Genomic DNA, 14,333 nt, shown 5'->3' on the forward strand with positions numbered 1-14,333 from the left:
CCCCTTGCTTCCTCCTCTGTAAAGAGTACTGCCAGCATCTCTGGCAGAGCTGTCATATTCTGGGGAGGCTCTGCTGCCTTTAGAGTTGACCTTAAGGTCAGCAAGAAATGTGCATTTGTAAAAAGTAAAAGATCGCACAAATGAGGAGGGGAGTGATTTTACATTCAGTTACATAAGTGAAAATCCTTTAACAGAGAGAATGCAGTGAAGAGATGAATGAAGATTTTAAAAAGTAGGCAAGGCCCAAGGGAAGTGGTAGAATGAAAGAACTAATAGACCAAATTCTTTCCAGGGTACCTGATAGAATAACACTTGCTAAATTCCTCTGTGAAGATGAAGAACCAGGAGACTACATGGAAAAGGGTAAAGTGAAAAGAGTCTTAGAGGGAAGCTCCAAAGCCCTTCTGTCGCAATTACAGGGACATGATGAATCAGAGGTAGACAGTGAGGTGGTTGTGGGATTGAAGTCACAATGGTTATTCCTTTTTTGAAAATTAGAATGTTTCATCATTTCTTTATCATTACAGGTTCTAATTACTCTGGATCACATAACTAATTAACTAATTAGAATCTGTCCCTGTTTATATGAAAAACAAGGGAGAGCTTGGACATTAATGCTTTACTGATACAGAGAACAGACAGACTGAAAAAACTGAAATCCAATCAGTGATGTCCTTGTTTTCAGCTTCCTTTTTCCCCATCACTAAACAAGCGTCTCCATTTAGTCTGTTGAATCAAAGCTAAATGTTTATCCTTGAAACACAGTGCTGAGGATAATGCTGCTGAATGGAAGAGAGGGTTTGGGTTAGTGGCATCATTGGTGGAGTCATTCCTCTTTCTGTTGACATCGATAAAGTAATTGCATGTTACAGTTCAAAAATCAGGGCTGAGTTTGAAAACAGGTTTTATGCAGCAGCTCCATCTGCTGTTCAAATCAAGTAGGGATGAAATTCTCTCAAGCATCAGACAATTTGCTGCTAAAGCTAACCGAGCCACAAGGTTGTGCTCTGTTATTTTTTATTTGATATATGAAAATGTAATCTATCAACAATCCTGCATACTGCTGCTGGCCTGCATCTGCAAGTTGTTCTGTAATCCTCGCTACCATTTTTTAAATCCTTTTTGACAAAACTCACAGTTAGGGTTGGATCAGGTGACCCTGAATCCTGTTATGCTGCAATAGGTCTAGGCTGCTGGGGCTTCCCATGATCTTTGTTCGTCATTCACCTTTTCACTCACTATGTGTTTATACATGACTCTAGATTTAATAATTAGTCTTTCTTTGGCTGTCTTGGCTGTAGCTCGGTAGTAGAGCAGGTCCCCTATGAGTGACCTGTGAATGAGTGAATAAGGCAGTGGTTCCCAAACTTTTTTACAAGAAAAATGTTCCCCCCCCCCCAAACACATCCTCTAAACACACACCCATATTTTGCTCCATTGCGGTTTATTTGACACCTCAAAAATTTAGTAAACGATTAAGCAAATACAAGTAAACGGCAATAAATTACAGGTAGTAATAAAATATACTACTAACTCTTTTACGCTACGTCCACACCTTCACGGGTATTTTTGAAAACTCAGCTGTTTCTATGCGTTTGGGCTTTTCGTTTCGATTGCGTTGCGATTCACCGAAAACGGAGATTATTTAAAACTCCTTTTTTGCGTTTACGTGTGGACGAGGATTACAGAGTTCGTCACGCAACTACAAAAGTATGTGCCTCTTTTCACGTCACACTGTGCGCCACGTTATTGTTTACATGAGGTGAATTGCAGAATGGCAGATAGAGACAAAATACTGTTACTGTTAATCTGACTATCTTCAGGTTTTACACGCTTACATATACACACGCAGTTACTGTCCCTCCATTTAGAAAGGCAGCGGCGTCACGGTGTATTTATTTTACATATAGTTGTTTTTTTCCCCTGTGTAATAATATTCAACATTGCTGTCAATACATTTTTCAAAAAATGCCTCTCTGTGCAAAATGGGTTCAAAAACAAAAACAGCTGTGGGATACTGTTTGTCCGTGATTTGAACCGGGGGGAACAAATCGGAAGGATCAGCCTGATGTTATTTGTATCCCGCTGTAACTTTACTGCATAAAGAGCTAACATGTCCAAAATGTCAGGAGTAGTTAGTCATTACAAGAAGTGTTTGTGAACTAAAAATCAACATTGTTGGATACTGTTTGTCCGTGATTTGGAGAGCCCAGCGCGTGATCCCGACGCAGGGAAAACTAATTTTGCAGGGGAGACCTACCTCGGCACTTGTGCAGGTGAAGCCAAAGGGAAGATATGCTTCACCATATTTTCTAGTCTTTGGCTTGGAAGGAAGTTGGTTTGGAAACATATTTGGCGATGCTTCCTCTCCTGCTTTGCGTTTGTGTGGGAGCCCCGTCAAAAATCTGTCCATTATGCTAGCAGTGTCCAAGCATTCTTTTTTTATTTTTATTTTCATACCGCGCCCCCCCTGCAATGGCTCTGCTCCCCCCCTAGGGGGCGGGCCCCACACTTTGGGAACCTCTGGAATAAGGCAAGTTGTGGAGAGTGCTTTGCAGAGTAGCAAAGCGCGATATAACACAGTCCTTATACCATCTCTTCCACAGTCTTTCTTTTCTTTTGTCTCCCAGCAGTTGGCCGCCCCTCCCTGAGCCTGCTTCTGCTGGAGGTTTTTTCCTTCCCACTGTTGCAAAGGAACTTGCTCATAGGGGATCATATGATCATATCTTTGTATTAGGGTCTTTACCTTACAATATAAAGCACCTTGAGACAACGGTTGCTGTGATTTGGCACTATATATATATATAAAACTGAATTCAATTGAATTGCTATTTCTGACAATCAGATATGTATTGTCCCTGCTGGCTTTTCTGGTGTGCAAAGAGGTCTTGCTGCACCTGCTGCTGTTCTGCCTGACTTGAGGCTTTCCATGTATGCACATGCCACCGAACGAATCACTGCAGAAGTGGATATAATGGGCTGCCATTTAAATATCAATTCTAAAGATGTAAAGAAATGCATTTCAATAAACTTGTGAACTTCAGAGCAGCTAAATACATGCTACAGAAATCATCTTGCAGTAGGTTACTTATAAGTGACAGCAACTGTGTGTCACTGTGATTGTAAGTTGATATGTGTAGCTATTTACTGACTAGTCTGTGTAACTTGTAGAGGTTCAAATAAGGGAACATTTTGTTTGTGATAACAGTCAATGACCACCACCTTTACTTGATACTACAGTATACTCTGTTTTATTTATGCCACTTTTGGTGCACACTACATACTGTCTGCAGTTTGTGTATGTCAGTATAGACTTTGCACCTATGGGTTAAATATAAAATCCAAAACTCAATAACTGAAAAACTCATTTATTATGAGTTATCAAATCATGAATGAATAAGTGTAATGTTTATAGCAAATTAACAGTTTTAATGTGTTTTTTTGTGGCAAGATCTAATAATCTAATATACTGGGTCTAAATTGAGGAGCACATAAACATGTACACACAAAGAAAGGAGGAAAAATAAATACAGCTCTTTAAAACTGACAATTAAACATTCTGAAATTAAAAGCAAGTATTGTACTTTAATACCATTTGTTTTCAAATCATAAACTCTGTGTATTATAGTACAGTTAGTGTAAAACCTTCACGAATGCATTGTCACTCTCCTGCAGTGCAGAGAGCTTTCATTAGTTATGTACAGCCTGACATTGCTCTGTTTTTCTGGCACTATTTCATAAACTCTTGCCTGAGGTATTGTTAAAAAGTTACAAGGTGAAAGAGATGAAGAGAATTAACAGATGACAAAATGTATAAGGCAGTGAAGGTCCAGAGGCCCTTTCAGACCAATACTGTCCCCTGCATGGTACAGATGTCTTCAGGGAACTGAGTGCAATTAGGGTAAACAAGGGAACTGAGATATCAGGTCACGGCCCAGCGTCACTGTCACAAGCATAATTTTATCTTGTAGCAATCCAAGGTTGTGATCAGAAGCCTCCATTCTGCTTTCTTCTGGACAAGGCATCGTTCTTGACTGACCCTCTCTGGCTGATGACTGACTTTGATTCAATTCTGGAATTCTGAGTGCACTCTTCCCTTTCCATGGGGTGGTGGGGCCCAAAATTCCAGTAACTGTGTAGGTGTTTCTGTGGGTGAGCATGTGTCTGAATGCATATGTGTCTGTGTTAAACTGCTTTGAAGGCTGGGAGATGAAATCACAGCTTGGGCTGGCTTGCCAACTTGATCTTCAGGTTCTCTGCCAATTTGTCCAGGAACTCAAAGGTGTTCAAGTAGTCAGCACGTTTCACACTGCAAACAGAGTAGAGAAGGTCAGAAAACAGATGACTGTCATCATTAAAGTATTGCAAAAGTTCAGAGATCACCGAATATGACTAATTTTGACTAATATTCAGGCTGCATTTATTAAGCTCTGTTAAGTCAAGTTCACTGTAGTCAAAATAAGTTTTGACTGCAATAACTTAGTGCTCCTTCATGCCATCAAATCTAAGGCCCATTTCTCATATGAATAAATGTGTGGTCACTGTTTCCAAGACGAGGAAAGGTGTTGAAAATTTTTTTTATTATTACAGACATACTGAGCTGCTGTAAGGGCTTATGTGAGCATACACTTTGCCACAGTTGGGCTCTATAAATGTAAGCATATGTCTGCATCTTTCTGTACTATTAGTAAAAATTCACTGTAATTATTCAACAAGCTCATTTTGAAATGCCAAACAATACTTAAGAGGTTGGGAGCTGTTACATCTACTGTCACATGAAACTTGGTTGATTAATACCCAATACTTATGATTATGTTACATGGGAAAAAGGACAATGGTGAGTAAATCATAGTAAGAGGTAAAATATATGAAACTAATATTTACTACATTAAGGGTTTTTTTCCTTTGTTTTGTTCTTTCTGCATGCTTAGTTTCTGGAGTGTGTCAAAGACAATTTTGAACATCCACCATTGTAATATTTTATATTTAGCAGAACACAATAGGAAAGAAAAAGCATAACTGCTCTACATTGAAAAGAGCTCAAACATATTTAAGACCTGATTGAATTAAACTTTAATTTACGGATGTCCCAATCAGGTACATTTCGAAATGGAGCCGTCCTTTCCGGTTACTGTATGTGGTGGCTTCCATAAACTGGTGCCCACTCTTATGTATTTTTAATAGATTATTTCTAAGTTCTGAGACTGTATCAAGAATGTATTGTAAGATCTAATTACACACTAATCTAACAGCACAATATCCTTATATGAATGCACAGTGCATATGACTAACTTTGCAAGGCCTTTGATGCAGATAGCCAAATCTTTGGTCATGAAACCAGCCTCAATGGTCTCGATGCAAACAGCCTCCAGCGCCTCAGAGAACACTCGCAGCTCGGCATTGTTATCAAGCTTTGCCCGGTGAAGCAGGCCCGTGTCCAGGCAAAGATGGAGGCTGTGGGAAACAGATACACAGTGAAAGGGCATACATTAGATAACTAACCTAGAGATAACCTTAGAGATAAAATCACATAGATCACTTTTCCACAATCCGAGCCTACCAATAGGATTGGTGGAGGTTTCCTTTCCTGCTGGTGTAGTCTGTAATGTCGAGTCACTGTGCCATGGGCAGCCTCTGACTCTACTGTACGACCATCAGGACAGACAAGCACACTGGTCATCATACCCAGGGAGCCGTAGCCTAAAACACAGGGACAACCAAAATCTACATTAACATCTGAATATCATTAGTCTACAGTACATTGCAATTTTTAGGCTTTTTATCATTTAAGTTTCTGCATGGTTTTTCACATAACTTCTGATCTGAACCTCCTGTTTAAACCAACCTTGTGCCACAGAGTCAGACTGTACATCTCCATCATAGTTCTTGCAGGCCCAAATGAAGCCTCCCTCAGATTTCATGGCTTGGGCCACCATGTCATCAATGAGACGGTGCTCATACCAGATGCCCTTGGACTCAAACTGAGCACGATACTCTCTGAAGCACACAAGAAGGTGGACAACACAGTTCTGGCCCATGTCTGATACAAGAATGTTTGCATAAGCTGTGTGTGCATGTGCTGTCCTTACTTCTCATAGATCTCCTGAAAGATGTCTTTGAAGCGTCCATCGTACTTCTTCAGGATGGTGTTCTTGGTGCTGAGGTATAGAGGCCAGCCTTTGGACAGAGCAATCTGGAAAGAGCTATTAGCAAAATCCCTGATGGACTTATCTGTGTTGTACATTCCCAAGGCCACACCACCTGTGCCTGGATAGACACAAACAAATAGACATACAGACTAGAGATGGCATGATACCACTTTTTTATGTCCGATACCGATATCATAAATTTGGATATCGGCCGATACCGATATGAATCCGATATAGTGTGTTTTTTAATCAATAAAACTGTTTTTTTTTTTAAATATCTTGCTGCATTTTGTATAAGTTCAAACTCAAGTTAAAAAACAAAACAAAACACTAAAGCTATTCTGTTATACCTGTGTGCAAAAAATACACTGCACCCAAAATTTTTCATAGTTCAGCAATACTGATCAATCTAATAAACTTAAACCTACTCCATCCTCCCTATTCTGGTATTTTAAAGAGTAAGCAACCTAACTAATAGGGTTGAAAACTCCCAGCAAAAAAAAATTTAAAAAGAAAATAGGGAACCACCCCCCCACCCTCCACATCATGATGCTTAATCAATGTAATCAACTTTAATTTGATGCAGTGTGAAAAAAAAAAAAAATGCACAGAAATCAATTATTTTTCAAGAATAATTAAATAGATTCAACATCTTTCTTCAACAGAACTGCAGACTTCTGTAATGGACTTCTATACATTTTACATCAGATTAAAATTCTGGGTGTAAGATTCAGATAATTATTTATTAAAAGCTAGATATTTTAAATGAGAATAAGAAAGAAAAGTATGTCTTTGTGCCCCTTTTCCTGCTCATGCCCTATCGGCCCCCTGGCTAAACTTTGCTAGATCCGCCCCTGCACAGTTACCAGCGTCAGCTACGTGAAAAAGATCCTGATGTAGAAAGTAATATTAAATAAATTCTAACAACAGCTTATCACGCTTAAACGTATTGCTGTTGTTTATCTGCTGGGGCCTGTTCTTCGTACCTCGCTAAGTAAGTTAGCCGGATTTGAATGTTGACGATTTCGCGTGATCTTGGATCGTTCGGTTCTCCGAAGCTCATCTGGGACTTGCTGTCATAGCAACAGATCTGTAAGCGTAAACCTGCTCGGGAGCAGGTTTACTTTATGTAAACAGGATTAGATCGCGGCCACTCAGGTATGTCCGCTGCAGTTATATGAAAGCAAGAGCGATATTTCGCCACTGTTTTACCATAAATAAATATTATCAATGTAACTAAAGATAATGCAGCATTTGATTCTTTTATTGATTTCATACAGATACATACAGGTCATTTCCGAAAAAAAGGGAAATGTACTATTAATCATTCTATTACATGTAGTAGATCATGTCAGATGTCATTCATATTTTAGAGTAGTAATAGTAAATTACTACGTGCAATCAAGATGAGAGACCACGACTATAAAAGCGAAGGTGGATTTGGGAAGTCTGTCGCAGCCATGTCCTGTCCGTTTGTACGCCGCGAGCAAGGAAGGTGCAAGATTGATAAGGAGAGTTTACAGAATTTAGCGTATATTGCGGGATAGACAGGATCCTTTAGCTCAGCGCGACGGTGTGCTCACAGAGAGATATCGATTCTCCCGTGAGGGTATTATTTACTTTCTTCCTCTCTCTTTCATATATATATATATATATATATATATATATATATATATATATACTTACTGTACTGTATATACTTACTCCCGACTTACTGTGCATGCTTCAGTCACCCCTTGCATGGGAACAGGTAAAGTGATGGAGTGTTATGTCAAACTACACACAAAAAACCCCACAATGTCAATAAATGTCACAGTACAAAAAGGGGTGTGACGAGGGGTGCAGGACCACCACCTGTCTTTATTTGCTCTGCCCTTTTCTTGGTTGCTGTTATAAACAAACAAACAGATTATTCCAGGGTCTCTTGTCATAGACTAAAAGCAATATAAGTGATAAATATTACCATTCTGTGGAATATTTTTATATTTCACTTTACTCTTTCCCATGTTCTAGTGGGTCCTGTTGTGGCTCTAATGTGAAAGAGGATATGATGTAATATAATATAATGTGGTATAATATAATATCACATGATATAATGTAATATCATGGATCACTTACGAGTTTAATTTGTCAGCAACTTTCTGCCAGCCCTCTCTCCTTGCTTTTGCAGCCTTTGTAGTGTTCCCCTGCGTTTTAATTAAACTCTGAAACTCCTGATATCCCTCAATCAAGAGTTCTTGGTCTGCTGCCGTGAAATACTGAGCGGGCTCCTTCGACATCTTCGCCGACCAATCACAGGGTTGCCGATCAATGTTTCTACTATCGATGCGTAGCCCCTTTTAAGCCACCCAGTGATCTCAGATTACTTCATCCAGCTATACTAATCGTCAACAACAGGTGCGTTCGGAGAACCGGATTAGCGAGCTCAAAGTTATCCAAGATCAAATCATCGCGCTGTGTCATTTGATCTTGGATGTAGTAAGCGAGGTACGAAGAACGGGCCCCTGGTCTCCTCTTTCTAGCGCAAAGTGGGCCAAAAACAAACAAGAGAGACGGGACTTGCGGCAGAAAAGCCGATCAGCTTATCGCTGATCAGTTTCATGTTTGAAGTAATAACAGGAGAGGCAGGGGGAGTGAATGAGAGAAGTAGATGCAACTACGCAGCAAAGACAGAATAACTTCAGCTTTGTGTCTATTTTTTAATTCTAGCTGAAGTATGGGACAAATCGCTTCCTTTTCACCTCAGTATGGAAATCCGAAGGCCAGTTCAGCTGTGGCTCAATATATCAGTTGTTAAGCTTAACGTGGAAATACTATGCAAACATTCAGGGATGAACTTACACACTTGCTTTACTTCTCTGGGATAGTTTTCGCCGAGATGAAATGCCTTAGGAAGCATGTAGCGAGGCTCCAAATGCTCCAACAGACCGCCAACAGGTCTGGCAGACAACAGCCGCTCTATCACGTGACACATACTGCTCCGATGTGCCGAGCTGGGTTACGCGTTTTGTGAGGTGATTTTGTGATACTTCGGATCGGATTACATTTTTATTCTCTCTGATATCCGATTCAGTAATTTAGGTCAGTATCGGACCGATACTGATACGTAATATCGGATTGGTCCATCTCTAATACAGACAGACTAAATTCACATGAATTATCGACTTTAAAGGCAGACAATCTTGGACAAACTTAGAAAAATCTAAAAAGAAACCAGTGTTACCTCTTACTCCTCCATTTAAAATTTATTTCAGTTCATTCAGTGTTTGCTTTACAGTTGTTAAACCTGAACATATCAATACTTACAAGATCATGAACAAAGATATTATCTTTCACAGTATTTCACAATAAAACCCATACAATATAAGGTTAATTGTACTAACAGACTTTTTAAATTTTCTACCAAACTTGCTAGTTTTAAAACTGTACTAGAAAACAAATATGGAGGAAACAAGCTGTCAGCTCTTCTAAATCCTTGTTTTATATACACTCTGTGGGGTGGACATGCAAGATCTGGTTTTATACTACAGAGAAGCTTGATGATAAGATGCAGACAGTAAAGAGTAGATCCAATAGAATATTTGTTTGTTTATTTATTTTAAACAATCAGATCTTTCACATGTGGTAAATGGTTTGGAAATATATATATAACAGTATATTGGACTGGCTTCTTACTCACCCTCAAACTCATGGACCAGATATTTGACAGGCTCTCCATTTGCGGGTGTGTAGGTCATCTCCACTTTCCCAGGCCCAGGCACCACAAAGTCTGTGGCTTTGTACTGTAGGAGAACAGTGAGTAAGAAAAAGATACAATCCCCAACATATATAATAACAGCAAGAAAGACTGTCATAAACACCTAAAGAGGACTAGTCAGAGTGTACAGCATTGTTGTTTCTGACATCTAACAGATATTATGTAACCAGCAGCCACCTGATGCGTCACCCAACTGGAAGCGGAACTGTTGACTTTGGCTATGCACCATGAACCAACCTGTGATTTACTTCTGTGGCTGTTGAGGTGGTAAACATTGGTCCAAAGGACAGCTGATGAAACCTAATTATTGACCAAGTCGCTCCTAATAAGCCCACAACGACCGATATAACTGTCAATTCCCTGAGCTCATACATCAGCTGACGGAGGAAAGAGCAGTTAGAGAAGTGTGGTGAAAATTACAGGCAGCCCCGAAATCGTAACAATAATTAAGATGAAGTTTTAGTTTGAAACACATTTTATTTTAACCTCATTTGGAAAACTTTAGAAAACTAAGGGCATTATTTTTCTTTGCCAAAACATAAACCATAAAAATACTATTTCACACTAAAACTAGATGAAGACAGACTCACTACTCTTTGCTCTTTGGTGTAGAATACACATCCTGCTTCTAATGCAAGGGTTTGAATAAACGTGTGGCTTTGCAAATGAATGTGATGTCTGGAGACACTTTCCTACAGGCTTGACTCTTTGTTCTTATCACCTCTTTCTTTCATTGTCACCTCCCTACCTCCTTCTAAATGCTAATTTGCCTGAGCCATCTTACCTTCACAGGCGCTCTATAAATCTGTAGGGCATAAACAGACTTCTACAGCAAACTAACTCTAGAACAGGGCATTGATTGAGTCATTTCCTTAACATCCTATTGACACAATAATATACACGACATGAAACTACAAAAATCTGAGCAGTTTTACATCTTAAAAGATGGAAAAATGTGTCTTTAATGTCACATATTGATTTGTAGGTTGGCATTGTTAAATACTGTTGAAATGAAATTCTCTATAATTACAATCTTATGTTTTGGAGACTTTGAAAAATTTACATGAGATGTGCAAAATCTTGACTAGAGATTCACATACCATATATCCCTCCTTAGCATGCACACTTAAAAGTTTTCAGTAAGTGGGCCCGATAGGGTACCTGATCTCCATGGGCATGTCTGCCGATGATGATGGGCTTGGTCCAGCCGGACACCAGGCGGGGATATTCTTACATATGATGGCTTCCTGAACACTGTGCCCCGAGGATGTTACGGATGGTCCCGTTGGGTGAGCGCCACATCTGCTTGAGCTTGAACTCCTCCACGCGTTTCTCGTCTGGCGTGATGGTGGCGCACTTAATGCCCACATTGTAACGGTGGACTGCCTCTGCTGCCTCAACTGTCACCCGGTCGTCAGTTGCATCTCGGTTCTCCATCCCAAGGTCATAGCTTTGCAGGGGGAGATTAAGAGAACACGATTAATGGTGCCGAGAGAAAGCTAATACATACATTTATAATGTCTTGAAATGTACCTAGACTGTCAATAAAAACCTCAAAGTTTTAGTACAAAAAGCAAAGAATACTTTAAGCATTTTAGCTGCTCCTTCACAAGGTGTCACCAGGACGCAGCTCCACATTTGTGACTTAGTAAACTTTTATACCCGATGCCCTTCATCACACATTGCCAAGGGTTTTTGCCTCTTTTTGCTTGTTAGGGTAAGGTGTAAACCACTAAACTGAGGAGCTAGTGGTAGTAACTACTACAGGGCTCAAATGATTAGTAAATATAACTGATTAGTAATTATAATTGAGAATTTTGTGTGCTCCTAAGAATTAGAGTATGAGAGTAAGAATGAAGATAGGGACCAAACACACACAGAGAACATTGATAATCTCAGCAGCAGAGGCACTCAATGCTATGAGCTTAATACAAGTATTTACACATAATGGCACAACTTAGCAGCAGACCCCGGTGCACTAACTACCGAACACTATGCTATTGATTTCGCTGAGTGAAAAGCAAAGCGGAGAATGTCAAAGTACACCTGCTGTGATGTGGAACACAATAACTGTGTCAAAGGACATGAATGACTTGAATGAGTGGTGAAAGTGAATCTGATTATGGAATAATTTGAACTGCTGCCAGAGCTTTTGCACTTCATTCTGAAGGTAATTTTCTTGCCTGCAGGCCCTGACACAGCATTCTTATGAAGGAGACCTTCTATTAAACCCCTGTTCCATTTTCTTTTAGGCACTGCCACTGTAACAAAAGCAACACGAAGAAAGCAAAAAAAGGAACCAGTTGTGCAACGAAAGCGGGCACTCTGCCAGTATAACTAGATCGGTTTGCTCCACTTGTTATACTTGAGGAACCTCACAGCTTTAACAAACAGTTAGAGGAGGGGCTGAAAACCAGCTCAGTGTCCTTAGACTTCTCTTTGGCAATTATCTTGTGTGCTGGCTTTGTAAGAAAGTGGCCTTGACCTTTACCTACCTACTTCTCCTCCCTCAACTCAAAATCCAAGCCACATGAATGAACCGATGAGGGAGAGGCAGACATGAAAGATTTTTGTCCTGAGTGGTTTGATGTGATGTTGCTTTTCTCCACATTCTTTGGGATCTTTGCAGAAAACTTTGCACATGTTCCAAACTATGTGCTTTCAGAATTCCGTGCCCAGCATAGTGAACCACCTGACTGTGTGGTGGGAGTTCTAACCATTGTACTATTGTGGATGGTTAACAACAGTGCAAAGTCCATGAAACAGATAAGTAGAGGAAGGTCAAATTAAGAAACCGATGACGCAAATGGATGTTATACTACTAATTACCGTTATTACTTTGTTTGGACATTTCTGATCTACAATATCACCCATCACTGCATTAGATTTAATAATACTTGTTGAAACTTCTCATTGTCTTCTTGATTACAAGACTTTTGTAAACAGCTTTTAATGTAATGGTGATTTTTTTCTGAGATGGCAGCTGCAGTTAGTATATTCTGCTTTGCAGCTGAGCCATGAGACACCTGTCGGGGGATGTATTTTCAGGGCAAAGGTCAATGATGGGGATGCATTAAAGCAAGAATTCAAGCCAAACAAGAAGTACCAGGCATGCAGAAAGTGTTGCTGGAATTCCTTTTTTGAGTCTGTTTTACTGAGACTATCCCTGCTGGGAGTACTTACCACTGCACCACTGTCATGTAAACAAAACTATATTTAAAAAGAAATCGCTAAATATAAGTGATCTGAGTGCACTGAGATGCTAGAACAACGGGATCTTTACACAGTGTAGTATTCACCTGTGCAAGTCGAGCTCCAGGTACGGAAAGATGAGTTTCTCCTTAATGAGCTCCCAGATGACCCGAGTCATTTCATCTCCCTGCATCTCCACCACAGAGCCAGCCTTGATCTTGGGAGACATCTGTCACAATAGAATGACCGTGAAGAGAACAAATGAATGACCGTGAAGAGGACAGTTACTCTGACACTTATTCTGATTACTAAAGTGACTGGAGAGAGATTATTATTACACAACAATTTGTCAAATGATGATGCTGATACCCAAGAGGGGAAAAAGGTCTGTAGACTATGAATTAATTAATTCACAAGATGCTTAAAGTATCCAGAGCTGCGACTCAGCGTAAATCCATAATAACCCTCTTAAATAATAAGGCTGTCCCAGTGGCCAAAAAGGGGGGGGGGGAATCACCTTCTTGGTCATTATTTTGGTTATTACCATTGTTATTTTAATAATGTCGGTTGAAAAGACGTGTAATGTTTGCATTAATGCGCACCTTATTGGTGGTGTTTCACAACAGATGATTTCACAACTTTCAAAGATTTCATTCTATAATCTCGCCTAAAGTTCACTTAAAGAAGACGCGACTTGAGTTAAGCAAACAAGGAATGCAGAGCACTAACAGGACAAGGTAAAAATCTGAAACCAGGAAGGAGGTGTTGGCTGAGGATATCAGGCCTGAATGGCCACTATGTCGGTTTGCTTTAGCTACCCACGATTTAATTTAAAAGAACAGCCGACACAAAAGTGTATTTCATAGCAACGCAAACAGAAAAACGCATTACTTCAACTTTGTCACCATTTCCCCTATTTCTTTTTCTTTTTTGGACAGATGATGGCTAATCACTGCAATAGCAACACAACAACAACAAAAAGAAGAAGAAGAAGAAGAAGGAGCCGCCGAGTATTTCTTTCTTTCCTGCACGATGCCATCATTGTGTTCTGCAGTAAGCGCTGTTTAATTCAGTGCTACAAACGCCTACCTTATTGAGTTCGAGGTCCACGACACAACCAGAGACGAGAAAACTGAACGATGACCTGCCGGAGAAGACGGCTATCTAGCTGCTAGGTGCCGGTTTCTATTCCGCGAGCTCACTGGCAAGAGTCTTGGCCAATCAGAGAAGAGCGG

General features: G+C 40.0%; 1 pseudogene; it reads right to left on the reverse strand.

Moving 5' to 3' along the window:
• Nucleotides 1-3,887: 3,887 nt before the first annotated feature.
• On the reverse strand, nucleotides 3,888-14,309 carry LOC120432680 (annotated as a pseudogene).
• Nucleotides 14,310-14,333: the final 24 nt, after the last annotated feature.

Source organism: Oreochromis aureus, linkage group 16, assembly GCF_013358895.1.
Source record: "Oreochromis aureus strain Israel breed Guangdong linkage group 16, ZZ_aureus, whole genome shotgun sequence".
Classification (NCBI taxonomy): domain Eukaryota; kingdom Metazoa; phylum Chordata; class Actinopteri; order Cichliformes; family Cichlidae; genus Oreochromis; species Oreochromis aureus.